This window comes from Coregonus lavaretus (assembly GCF_964263955.1).
Source record: "Coregonus lavaretus genome assembly, contig: HAP1_SCAFFOLD_282, whole genome shotgun sequence".
NCBI lineage: Eukaryota > Metazoa > Chordata > Actinopteri > Salmoniformes > Salmonidae > Coregonus > Coregonus lavaretus.
Window position 1 is genome coordinate 307,585 of NW_028162929.1, and position 16,597 is coordinate 324,181.

General features: G+C 42.2%; 2 protein-coding genes across 2 annotated transcripts in view; one reads left to right on the forward strand and one right to left on the reverse strand.

Moving 5' to 3' along the window:
* Window positions 1-16,597, forward strand: part of LOC311118679 (BTB/POZ domain-containing protein 3) — a gene marked incomplete at its 3' end in the record, with an annotated part of 445,507 nt that overhangs the window by 210,260 nt on the left and 218,650 nt on the right. The gene's annotated exons all lie outside the window — the stretch shown is intronic.
* Window positions 1-16,597, reverse strand: part of LOC311118676 (serine palmitoyltransferase 3-like) — a 119,364-nt gene that overhangs the window by 17,599 nt on the left and 85,168 nt on the right. The window lies entirely within an intron of this gene.

The following is a 16,597-nucleotide window of genomic DNA, read 5'->3' on the forward strand; positions in this document are numbered from 1 at the left end:
CCCTGAACATACAGTATGACCCTGAACATACTGTATGACCCTGAACATAAAGTAAGACCCTGAACATACAGTAGTACCCTGAACATACAATTTGACCCTGAACATACAGTATGACCCTGAACATACACTATGACCCTGAACATACAGTATGACCCTGAACATACACTATGACCCTGAACATACAGTATGACCCTGAACATACAGTAGTACCCTGAACATACAGTATGACCCTGAACATGAACATACAGTATGACCCTGAACATACAGTATGACCCTGAACATACAGTATGACCCTGAACATACAGTAGTACCCTGAACATACAGTATGACCCTGAACATACAGTATTACCCTGAACATGAACATACAGTATGACCCTGAACATACAGTATGACCCTGAACATACAGTATGACCCTGAACATACAGTAGTACCCTGAACATACAGTATGACCCTGAACATACAGTAGTAGCCTGAACATACAGTATGACCCTGAATATACAGTATGACCCTGAACATACAGTATGACCCTGAACATGAACATACAGTATGACCCTGAACATACAGTAGTACCCTGAACATGAACAACAGTATGACCCTGAACATACAGTATGACCCTGAACATACAGTATGACCCTGAACATGAACATACAGTATGACCCTGAACATACAGTATGACCCTGAACATGAACATACAGTATGACCCTGAACATACAGTATGACCCTGAACATGAACATACAGTATGACCCTGAACATACAGTATGACCCTGAACATACAGTAGTACTCTGAACATACAGTATGATCCTGAACATACACTATGTCCCTGAACATACAATATGACCCTGAACATGAACATACAGTATGGTCCTGAAAATACAGTAGTACCCTGAACATACAGTATGACCTTGAACATACAGTATTACCCTGAACATGAACATACAGTATGACCCTGAACATACAGTATGACCCTGAGCATACAGTAGTACCTTAACATACAGTATGACCCTGAACATGAACATACAGTATGACCCTTCACATACAGTATGACCCTGAACATACAGTATGACCCTGAACATGAACATACAGTATGACCCTGAACATACAGTATGACCCTGAACATGAACATACAGTATGACCCTGAACATACAGTAGTACCCTGAACATGAACAACAGTGTGACCCTGAACATACAGTATGACCCTGAACATACAGTATGACCCTGAACATGAACATACAGTATGACCCTGAACATACAGTATGACCCTGAACATACAGTATGACCCTGAACATGAACATACAGTATGACCCTGAACATACAGTATGACCCTGAACATACAGTATGACCCTGAACATACAGTATGACCCTGAACATGAACATACAGTATGACCCTGAACATACAGTATGACCCTGAACATGAACATACAGTATGACCCTGAACATACAGTATGACCCTGAACATGAACATACAGTATGACCCTGAACATACAGTATGACCCTGAACATACTGTATGACCCTGAACATAAAGTAAGACCCTGAACATACAGTAGTACCCTGAACATACAGTTTGACCCTGAACATACAGTATGACCCTGAACATACACTATGACCCTGAACATACAGTATGACCCTGAACATACAGTAGTACCCTGAACATACAGTATGACCCTGAACATACAGTATGACCCTGAACATGAACATACAGTATGACCCTGAACATACAGCATGACCATGAACATACAGTATGACCCTGAACATACAGTATGACCCTGAACATACAGTATGACCCTGAACATACAGTATGACCCTGAACATACAGTAGTAGCCTGAACATACAGTATGACCCTGAACATACAGTATGACCCTGAACATACAGTAGTACTCTGAACATACAGTATGATCCTGAACATACACTATGTCCCTGAACATACAATATGACCCTGAACATGAACATACAGTATGGTCCTGAAAATACAGTAGTACCCTGAACATACAGTATGACCTTGAACATACAGTATTACCCTGAACATGAACATACAGTATGACCCTGAACATACAGTATGACCCTGAGCATACAGTAGTACCTTAACATACAGTATGACCCTGAACATGAACATACAGTATGACCCTTCACATACAGTATGACCCTGAACATACAGTATGACCCTGAACATGAACATACAGTATGACCCTGAACATACAGTATGACCCTGAACATGAACATACAGTATGACCCTGAACATACAGTAGTACCCTGAACATGAACAACAGTGTGACCCTGAACATACAGTATGACCCTGAACATACAGTATGACCCTGAACATGAACATACAGTATGACCCTGAACATACAGTATGACCCTGAACATACAGTATGACCCTGAACATGAACATACAGTATGACCCTGAACATACAGTATGACCCTGAACATACAGTATGACCCTGAACATACAGTATGACCCTGAACATGAACATACAGTATGACCCTGAACATACAGTATGACCCTGAACATGAACATACAGTATGACCCTGAACATACAGTATGACCCTGAACATGAACATACAGTATGACCCTGAACATACAGTATGACCCTGAACATACTGTATGACCCTGAACATAAAGTAAGACCCTGAACATACAGTAGTACCCTGAACATACAGTTTGACCCTGAACATACAATATGACCCTGAACATACACTATGACCCTGAACATACAGTATGACCCTGAACATACAGTAGTACCCTGAACATACAGTATGACCCTGAACATACAGTATGACCCTGAACATGAACATACAGTATGACCCTGAACATACAGCATGACCATGAACATACAGTATGACCCTGAACATACAGTATGACCCTGAACATACAGTATGACCCTGAACATACAGTATGACCCTGAACATACAGTAGTAGCCTGAACATACAGTATGACCCTGAACATACAGTATGAACCTGAACATACAGTATGACCCTGAACATGAACATACAGTATGACCCTGAACATACAGTAGTACCCTGAACATGAACAACAGTGTGACCCTGAACATACAGTATGACCCTGAACATACAGTATGACCCTGAACATGAACATACAGTATGACCCTGAACATACAGTATGAACCTGAACATACAGTATGACCCTGAACATGAACATACAGTATGACCCTGAACATACAGTATGACCCTGAACATGAACATACAGTATGACCCTGAACATACAGTAGTACCCTGAACATGAACATACAGTATGACCCTGAACATACAGTATGACCCTGAACATACAGTATGACCCTGAACATGAACATACAGTATGACCCTGAACATACAGTATTACCCTGAACATGAACATACAGTATGACCCTGAACATAGAGTATGACCCTGAACATACAGTAGTACTCTGAACATACAGTATGATCCTGAACATACACTATGACCCTGAACATACAATATGACCCTGAACATACAATATGACCCTGAACATACAATATGACCCTGAACATGAACATACAGTATGACCCTGAACATACAGTATGACCCTGAACATACAGTATGACCCTGAACATACAGTATGACCCTGAACATGAACATACAGTATGACCCTGAACATACAGTATGACCCTGAGCATACAGTAGTACCCTGAACATACAGTATGACCCTGAACATGAACATACAGTATGACCTTGAACATACAGTATGATCCTGAACATACAGTATGACCCTGAACATACAGTATGACCCTGAACATACAGTATGACCCTGAACATACAGTATGACCCTGAGCATACAGTAGTACCCTGAACATACAGTATGACCCTGAACATGAACATACAGTATGACCTTGAACATACAGTATGATCCTGAACATGAACATACAGTATGACCCTGAACATACAGTATGACCCTGAACATACAGTATGACCCTGAACATACAGTATGACCCTGAACATACAGTATGACCCTGAACATGAACATACAGTATGACTCTGAACATACAGTAGTACCCTGAACATGAACATACAGTATGACCCTGAACATACAGTATGACCCTGAACATACAGTATGACCCTGAACATGAACATACAGTATGACCCTGAACATACAGTATGACCCTGAACATACAGTATGACCCTGAACATGAACATCCAGTATGACCCTGAACATAGAGTATGACCCTGAACATACAGTATTACTCTGAACATACAGTATGATCCTGAACATACAATATGACCCTGAACATGAACATACAGTATGGTCCTGAAAATACAGTAGTACCCTGAACATACAGTATGACCCTGAACATACAGTATGACCCTGAACATACAGTATGACCCTGAGCATACAGTAGTACCCTGAACATACAGTAAGACCCTGAACATACAGTATGACCATAAACATACAGTATGACCCTGAACATACAGTATGACCCTGAACATACAGTATGACCCTGAACATGAACATACAGTATGACCCTGAACATACAGTATGACCCTGAACATACAGTATGACCCTGAACATGAACATACAGTATGACCCTGAACATACAGTATGACCCTGAACATGAACATACAGTATGACCCTGAACATACAGTATGACCCTGAACATACAGTATGACCCTGAACATACAGTATGACCCTGAACATACAGTATGACCCTGAAAATACAGTATGAACCTGAACATACAGTATGACCCTGAACATGAACATACAGTATGACCCTGAACATGAACATACAGTATGACCCTGAACATGAACATACAGTATGACCCTGAACATACAGTATGACCCTGAACATGAACATACAGTATGACCCTGAACATACAGTATGACCCTGAACATACAGTATGACCCTGAACATACAGTATGACCCTGAACATGAACATACAGTATGACCCTGAACATACACTATGACCCTGAACATGAACATACAGTATGACCCTGAACATAGAGTATGACCCTGAACATACAGTAGTACTCTGAACATACAGTATGATCCTGAACATACACTATGACCCTGAACATACAATATGACCCTGACCATGAACATACAGTATGGTCCTGAAAATACAGTAGTACCCTGAACATACAGTATGACCCTGAACATACAGTATGACCCTGAACATACAGTATGACACTGAGCATACAGTAGTACCCTGAACATACAGTATGACCCTGAACATGAACATACAGTATGACCCTTCACATACAGTATGACCCTGAACATACAGTATGACCCTGAACATGAACATACAGTATGACCTTGAACATACAGTATGACCCTGAACATGAACATACAGTATGACCTTGAACATACAGTATGACCCTGAACATGAACATACAGTATGACCCTGAACATACAGTATGACCCTGAACATACAGTATGACCCTGAACATACAGTATGACCCTGAACATACAGTAGTAGCCTGAACATACAGTATGACCCTGAACATACAGTATGACCCTGAACATACAGTATGACCCTGAACATGAACATACAGTATGACCCTGAACATACAGTAGTACCCTGAACATGAACATACAGTATGACCCTGAACATACAGTATGACCCTGAACATACAGTATGACCCTGAACATACAGTATGACCCTGAACATGAACATACAGTATGACCCTGAACATACAGTATGACCCTGAACATGAACATACAGTATGACCCTGAACATACAGTATGACCCTGAACATGAACATACAGTATGACCCTGAACATACAGTATGACCCTGAACATGAACATACAGTATGACCCTGAACATAAAGTAAGACCCTGAACATACAGTAGTACCCTGAACATACAGTTTGACCCTGAACATACAGTATGACCCTGAACATACACTATGACCCTGAAAATACAGTATGACCCTGAACATACACTATGACCCTGAACATACAGTATGACCCTGAACATACAGTAGTACCCTGAACATACAGTATGACCCTGAACATACAGTATTACCCTGAACATGAACATACAGTATGACCCTGAACATACAGCATGACCATGAACATACAGTATGACCCTGAACATACAGTATGACCCTGAACATACAGTATGACCCTGAACATACAGTAGTACCTGAACATACAGTATGACCCTGAACATACAGTAGTAGCCTGAACATACAGTATGACCCTGAACATACAGTATGAACCTGAACATACAGTATGACCCTGAACATGAACATACAGTATGACCCTGAACATACAGTAGTACCCTGAACATGAACAACAGTATGACCCTGAACATACAGTATGACCCTGAACATACAGTATGACCCTGAACATGAACATACAGTATGACCCTGAACATACAGTATGACCCTGAACATGAACATACAGTATGACCCTGAACATACAGTATGACCCTGAACATACAGTATGACCCTGAACATGAACATACAGTATGACCCTGAACATACAGTATGACCCTGAACATGAACATACAGTATGACCCTGAACATAGAGTATGACCCTGAACATACAGTAGTACTCTGAACATACAGTATGATCCTGAACATACACTATGACGCTGAACATACAATATGACCCTGAACATGAACATACAGTATGGTCCTGAAAATACAGTAGTACCCTGAACATACAGTATGACCTTGAACATACAGTATGACCCTGAACATACAGTATGACCCTGAGCATACAGTAGTACCTTAACATACAGTATGACCCTGAACATGAACATACAGTATGACCCTTCACATACAGTATGACCCTGAACATACAGTATGACCCTGAACATGAACATACAGTATGACCTTGAACATACAGTATGACCCTGAACATGAACATACAGTATGACCCTGAACATACAGTATGACCCTGAACATACAGTATGACCCTGAACATACAGTATGACCCTGAACATGAACATACAGTATGACCCTGAACATACAGTATGACCCTGAACATACATTATGACCCTGAACATACAGTATGACCCTGAGCATGAACATACAGTATGACCCTGAACATACAGTATGACCCTGAACATACAGTATGACCCTGAACATGAACATACAGTATGACCCTGAACATACAGTATGACCCTGAACATGAACATACAGTATGACCCTGAACATACAGTATGACCCTGAACATGAACATACAGTATGACCCTGAACATACAGTATGACCCTGAACATACTGTATGACCCTGAACATAAAGTAAGACCCTGAACATACAGTAGTACCCTGAACATGAACATACACTATGACCCTGAACAAACAGTATGACCCTGAACATACAGTATGACCCTGAACATACAGTATGACCCTGAACATGAACATACACTATGACCCTGAACAAACAGTATGACCCTGAACATACACTATGACCCTGAACATAAAGTATGACCCTGAACATACAGTAGTACCCTGAACATACAGTATGACCCTGAACATACAGTATGACCCTGAACATGAACATACAGTATGACCCTGAACATACAGCATGACCATGAACATACAGTATGACCCTGAACATACAGTATGACCCTGAACATACAGTATGACCCTGAACATGAACATACAGTATGACCCTGAACATACAGTAGTAGCCTGAACATACAGTATGACCCTGAACATACAGTATGAACCTGAACATACAGTATGACCCTGAACATGAACATACAGTATGACCCTGAACATACAGTATGACCCTGAACATACAGTATGACCCTGAACATACAGTATGACCCTGAACATACAGTATGACCCTGAACATACAGTAGTAGCCTGAACATACAGTATGACCCTGAACATACAGTATGAACCTGAACATACAGTATGACCCTGAACATGAACATACAGTATGACCCTGAACATACAGTAGTACCCTGAACATGAACAACAGTGTGACCCTGAACATACAGTATGACCCTGAACATACAGTATGACCCTGAACATGAACATACAGTATGACCCTGAACATACAGTATGACCCTGAACATGAACATACAGTATGACCCTGAACATACAGTATGACCCTGAACATACAGTATGACCCTGAACATACAGTATGACCCTGAACATGAACATACAGTATGACCCTGAACATACAGTATTACCCTGAACATGAACATACAGTATGACCCTGAACATAGAGTATGACCCTGAACATACAGTAGTACTCTGAACATACAGTATGATCCTGAACATACACTATGACCCTGAACATACAATATGACCCTGAACATGAACATACAGTATGGTCCTGAAAATACAGTAGTACCCTGAACATACAGTATGACCCTGAACATACAGTATGACCCTGAACATGAACATACAGTATGACCCTGAACATACAGTATGACCCTGAACATGAACATACAGTATAACCCTTCACATACAGTATGACCCTGAACATACAGTATGACACTGAACATGAACATACAGTATGACCTTGAACATACAGTATGACCCTGAACATGAACATACAGTATGACCCTGAACATACAGTATGACCCTGAACATACAGTATGACCCTGAACATACAGTATGACCCTGAACATGAACATACAGTATGACTCTGAACATACAGTAGTACCCTGAACATGAACATACAGTATGACCCTGAACATACAGTATGACCCTGAACATGAACATACAGTATGACCCTGAACATACAGTATGACCCTGAACATACAGTAGTACCCTGAACATACAGTAGTACCCTGAACATACAGTATGACCCTGAACATACAGTAGTACCCTGAACATACAGTATGACCCTGAACATACAGTAGTACCCTGAACATACAGTATGACCCTGAACATACAGTATGACCCTGAACATGAACATCCAGTATGACCCTGAACATAGAGTATGACCCTGAACATACAGTAGTACTCTGAACATACAGTATGATCCTGAACATACACTATGACCCTGAACATACAATATGACCCTGAACATGAACATACACTATGACCCTGAACAAACAGTATGACCCTGAACATACAGTATGACCCTGAACATACAGTATGACCCTGAACATGAACATACACTATGACCCTGAACAAACAGTATGACCCTGAACATACACTATGACCCTGAACATAAAGTATGACCCTGAACATACAGTAGTACCCTGAACATACAGTATGACCCTGAACATACAGTATGACCCTGAACATGAACATACAGTATGACCCTGAACATACAGCATGACCATGAACATACAGTATGACCCTGAACATACAGTATGACCCTGAACATACAGTATGACCCTGAACATGAACATACAGTATGACCCTGAACATACAGTAGTACCCTGAACATGAACAACAGTGTGACCCTGAACATACAGTATGACCCTGAACATACAGTATGACCCTGAACATGAACATACAGTATGACCCTGAACATACAGTATGACCCTGAACATGAACATACAGTATGACCCTGAACATACAGTATGACCCTGAACATACAGTATGACCCTGAACATACAGTATGACCCTGAACATGAACATACAGTATGACCCTGAACATACAGTATTACCCTGAACATGAACATACAGTATGACCCTGAACATAGAGTATGACCCTGAACATACAGTAGTACTCTGAACATACAGTATGATCCTGAACATACACTATGACCCTGAACATACAATATGACCCTGAACATGAACATACAGTATGGTCCTGAAAATACAGTAGTACCCTGAACATACAGTATGACCCTGAACATACAGTATGACCCTGAACATGAACATACAGTATGACCCTGAACATACAGTATGACCCTGAACATGAACATACAGTATAACCCTTCACATACAGTATGACCCTGAACATACAGTATGACACTGAACATGAACATACAGTATGACCTTGAACATACAGTATGACCCTGAACATGAACATACAGTATGACCCTGAACATACAGTATGACCCTGAACATACAGTATGACCCTGAACATACAGTATGACCCTGAACATGAACATACAGTATGACTCTGAACATACAGTAGTACCCTGAACATGAACATACAGTATGACCCTGAACATACAGTATGACCCTGAACATACAGTATGACCCTGAACATGAACATACAGTATGACCCTGAACATACAGTATGACCCTGAACATACAGTAGTACCCTGAACATACAGTAGTACCCTGAACATACAGTATGACCCTGAACATACAGTAGTACCCTGAACATACAGTATGACCCTGAACATACAGTAGTACCCTGAACATACAGTATGACCCTGAACATACAGTATGACCCTGAACATGAACATCCAGTATGACCCTGAACATAGAGTATGACCCTGAACATACAGTAGTACTCTGAACATACAGTATGATCCTGAACATACACTATGACCCTGAACATACAATATGACCCTGAACATGAACATACACTATGACCCTGAACATACAGTATGACCCTGAACATACAGTATGACCCTGAACATGAACATACACTATGACCCTGAACAAACAGTATGACCCTGAACATACACTATGACCCTGAACATAAAGTATGACCCTGAACATACAGTAGTACCCTGAACATACAGTATGACCCTGAACATACAGTATGACCCTGAACATGAACATACAGTATGACCCTGAACATACAGCATGACCATGAACATACAGTATGACCCTGAACATACAGTATGACCCTGAACATACAGTATGACCCTGAACATGAACATACAGTATGACCCTGAACATACAGTAGTAGCCTGAACATACAGTATGACCCTGAACATACAGTATGAACCTGAACATACAGTATGACCCTGAACATGAACATACAGTATGACCCTGAACATACAGTATGACCCTGAACATACAGTATGACCCTGAACATACAGTATGACCCTGAACATACAGTAGTAGCCTGAACATACAGTATGACCCTGAACATACAGTATGAACCTGAACATACAGTATGACCCTGAACATGAACATACAGTATGACCCTGAACATACAGTAGTACCCTGAACATGAACAACAGTGTGACCCTGAACATACAGTATGACCCTGAACATACAGTATGACCCTGAACATGAACATACAGTATGACCCTGAACATACAGTATGACCCTGAACATGAACATACAGTATGACCCTGAACATACAGTATGACCCTGAACATACAGTATGACCCTGAACATACAGTATGACCCTGAACATGAACATACAGTATGACCCTGAACATACAGTATTACCCTGAACATGAACATACAGTATGACCCTGAACATAGAGTATGACCCTGAACATACAGTAGTACTCTGAACATACAGTATGATCCTGAACATACACTATGACCCTGAACATACAATATGACCCTGAACATGAACATACAGTATGGTCCTGAAAATACAGTAGTACCCTGAACATACAGTATGACCCTGAACATACAGTATGACCCTGAACATGAACATACAGTATGACCCTGAACATACAGTATGACCCTGAACATGAACATACAGTATAACCCTTCACATACAGTATGACCCTGAACATACAGTATGACCCTGAACATGAACATACAGTATGACCTTGAACATACGGTATGACCCTGAACATGAACATACAGTATGACCCTGAACATACAGTATGACCCTGAACATACAGTATGACCCTGAACATACAGTATGACCCTGAACATGAACATACAGTATGACTCTGAACATACAGTAGTACCCTGAACATGAACATACAGTATGACCCTGAACATACAGTATGACCCTGAACATACAGTATGACCCTGAACATGAACATACAGTATGACCCTGAACATACAGTATGACCCTGAACATACAGTAGTACCCTGAACATACAGTAGTACCCTGAACATACAGTATGACCCTGAACATACAGTAGTACCCTGAACATACAGTATGACCCTGAACATACAGTAGTACCCTGAACATACAGTATGACCCTGAACATACAGTATGACCCTGAACATGAACATCCAGTATGACCCTGAACATAGAGTATGACCCTGAACATACAGTAGTACTCTGAACATACAGTATGATCCTGAACATACACTATGACCCTGAACATACAATATGACCCTGAACATGAACATACAGTATGGTCCTGAAAATACAGTAGTACCCTGAACATACAGTATGACCCTGAACATACAGTATGACCATGAACATACAGTATGACCCTGAACATACAGTATGACCCTGAACATACAGTAGTACCCTGAACATACAGTATGACCCTGAACATACAGTATGACCCTGAACATACAGTAGTACCCTGAACATACAGTATGACCCTGAACATGAACATACACTATGACCCTGAACATACAGTATGACCCTTAACATACAGTAGTACTCTGAACATACAGTATGATCCTGAACATACACTATGACCCTGAACATACAATATGACCCTGAACATGAACATACAGTATGTCCAGAACATACAGTAGTACCCTGAACATACAGTATGACCATGAACATACAGTATGACCCTGAACATACAGTAGTGCCCTGAACATACAGTATGACCCTGAACATACAGTATGACCCTGAACATACAGTATGACCCTGAACATACAGTATGACCCTGAACATACAGTATGACCCTGAACATACAGTATGACCCTGAACATGAACATACAGTATGACCCTGAACATACAGTAGTACCCTGAACATACAGTAGTACCCTGAACATACAGTAGTACCCTGAACATACAGTAGTAGCCTGAACATACAGTATGACCCTGAACATACAGTATGACCCTGAACATACAGTATGACCCTGAACATACAGTATGACCCTGAACATGAACATACAGTATGACCCTGAACATACAGTATGACCCTGAACATACAGCATGACCATGAACATACAGTATGACCCTGAACATACATTATGACCCTGAACATACAGTATGACCCTGAACATGAACATACAGTATGACCCTGAACATACAGTATGACCCTGAACATACAGTATGACCCTGAACATACAGTATGACCATGAACATACAGTATGACCCTGAACATACAGTAGTACCCTGAACATGAACAACAGTGTGACACTGAACATACAGTAGTACCCTGAACATGAACAACAGTGTGACCCTGAACATACAGTATGACCCTGAACATACAGTTGTACCCTGAACATGAACAACAGTGTGACCCTGAACATACAGTATGACCCTGAACATACAGTATGACCCTGAACATGAACATACAGTATGACCCTGAACATACAGTATGACCCTGAACATACAGTATGACCCTGAACATACAGTATGACCATGAACATACAGTATGACCCTGAACATACAGTATGACCCTGAACATACATTATGACCCTGAACATGAACATACAGTATGACCCTGAACATACAGTATGACCCTGAACATACATTATGACCCTGAACATGAACATACAGTATGACCCTGAACATGAACATACAGTATGATCCTGAACATACAGTATGACCCTGAACATACAGTATGACCCTGAACATACAGTATGACCCTGAACATACAGTATGACCCTGAACATACAGTATGATCCTGAACATACACTATGACCCTGAACATGAACATACAGTATGACCCTGAACATACAGTATGACCCTGAACATACAGTATGACCCTGAACATACAGTATGACCCTGAACATACAGTAGTACTCTGAACATACAGTATGATCCTGAACATACACTATGACCCTGAACATGAACATACAGTATGATCCTGAACATACAGTATGACCCTGAACATACAGTATGACCCTGAACATACAGTATGACCCTGAACATACAGTAGTACTCTGAACATACAGTATGATCCTGAACATACACTATGACCCTGAACATGAACATACAGTATGACCCTGAACATACAGTATGAACCTGAACATACACTATGACCCTGAACATTTGGTCTGTTTTGAGTTGTATACTACTGGCTCACACGGTCAAACCATATAGCAACATCTTATCAGCAAACGCTTCTCTGTTATTTGTCCTTGGTGCCTCTGAGTGGAATTGTGGAATGAATGTCCAACGGGTGGACTGGATGTCCACCGGGAGGAATGGATGTCCACCGGGAGGAATGGATGTCCACTGTAGTAAGAAAGCAGGCCATGGTCAGCATGGAGAAAAACAGGCCTACTCTGTGAAGTTAACAGATGTGACATGCATTAACAGAGAGGAAACGAGAGTGACAGGGAGGAAAATCTAGAAAGTCAAAGAGTAAAATTCAATGGGTTTATCAGTCACATGCACAGGGCCACAGATGTAATACAGAGCAGGGACAGGCCACATCAACAGAGCAGGGACAGGCCACATCAACAGAGCAGGGACAGGCCACATCAACAGAGCAGGGACAGGCCACATCAACAGAGCAGGGACAGGCCACATCAACAGAGCAGGGACAGGCCACATCAACAGAGCAGGGTGCAGTGGAGACTAAGGATGGCTCCTCTAGAACACTGAGGGCCCTTGGGGACAGGCCACATTTATTCAGCCTCCTGAGGTTGAAGAGTCGCTGTCGTGCCTTCTTCACCACAGTGTCCGTGTGGTTTGACCATTTCAGCTCCTCTGAGATGTGTACACAGAGGAACTTGACGTTTTTGACCATCTCTACGGCGAACCCATAGATGAGAAAGAAAGAGACCAGGAGGAACTAAAGCAGGACAGAGACATCAACTAGAGCTCCACCAGGGTCTAGGACCAGACAAGACATCAACCCTAGTTTTCCACCAGGGTCTACGACCAGACAAGACATCAACCCTAGTTTTCCACCAGGGTCTAGGACCAGACAAGACATCAACCCTAGTTTTCCACCAGGGTCTACGACCAGACAAGACATCAACCCTAGTTTTCCACCAGGGTCTAGGACCAGACAAGACATCAACCCTAGTTTTCCCACCAGGGTCTACGACCAGACAAGACATCAACCCTAGTTTTCCCACCAGGGTCTACGACCAGACAAGACATCAACCCTAGTTTTCCCACCAGGGTCTAGGACCAGACAAGACATCAACCCTAGTTTTCCACCAGGGTCTACGACCAGACAAGACATCAACCCTAGTTTTCCACCAGGGTCTACGACCAGACAAGACATCAACCCTAGTTTTCCACCAGGGTCAACGACCAGACAAGACATCAACCCTAGTTTTCCACCAGGGTCTAGGACCAGACAAGACATCAACCCTAGTTTTCCACCAGGGTCTAGGACCAGACAAGACATCAACCCTAGTTTTCCACCAGGGTCTAGGACCAGACAAGACATCAACCCTAGTTTTCCACCAGGGTCTAGGACCAGACAAGACATCAACCCTAGTTTTCCACCAGGGTCTAGGACCAGACAAGACATCAACCCTAGTTTTCCCACCAGGGTCTAGGACCAGACAAGACATCAACCCTAGTTTTCCACCAGGGTCTACGACCAGACAAGACATCAACCCTAGTTTTCCACCAGGGTCTACGACCAGACAAGACATCAACCCTAGTTTTCCACCAGGGTCTAGGACCAGACAAGACATCAACCCTAGTTTTCCACCAGGGTCTACGACCAGACAAGACATCAACTCTAGTTTTCCACCAGGGTCTACGACCAGACAAGACATCAACCCTAGTTTTCCACCAGGGTCTAGGACCAGACAAGACATCAACTCTAGTTTTCCACCAGGTTCTAGGACAGCAGCCAACCAGAGAAGACATCATAGTAGAAGACAGTATACCAGGTCTTCCTGCTGCTTGCCCGGGTTCATTGTTATCCTGCCAGAAGGCTGTTATCTTTGGACGCGTCTGAAAGTATCTGTACTTGTCACGACTTCCGCCGAGGCTGCCTCCCCTCCTTGTTCGGGCAGGCTTCGGCGTTCGTCGTCACCGGCCTTCTAGCCACTGCCGCTCCATATATCATCATTCCATTTGTCTTGTCTTGTCAATTACACACACCTGGTTCATATCCCCTCATTAGTTCGTGTATAAGTGTTCCCTCTGCCCCCTTGTCCTTCTGGGTGATTGTTTTATGTGAGTTGAGTGTAGCTCGGTGGAGCTAACCGTACCTTGTATTGTCGGGGTAGATTATTCCCCTGTGCCTGTATTTTGTTGGAGCTACTCGTACCTTGTATTGTCGGGGTAGATTATTCCCCTGTGCCTGTATTTTGTTGTTGATATCCAGCGCAACTGTGTACGATGGAATAAACTCTGTATTCTGTGATTCACCCTCCTGCGCCTGACTCCTTCTAATCACACTCATCACAGTACTGTGAATAACGAGCCTCACCAGGTACATTGTACACACCACTGACTGATTCACTGAGCATCTGGACACATGTAACATCTGCTATCTGGCCCTAAACAGAGAGTACAAAGTGGCAGGATACCTGACCACTGTGACTGACCCAAACTTAAGGAAAGCTTTGACTATGTACAGACTCAGTGAGCATAGCCTTGCTACTGAGAAAGGCCGCCGTAGGCAGACCTGGCTCTCAAGAGAAGACAGGCTATGTGCACACTGCCCACAAAATGAGGTGGAAACTGAGCTGCACTTCCTAACCTCCTGCCAAATGTATGACCATAT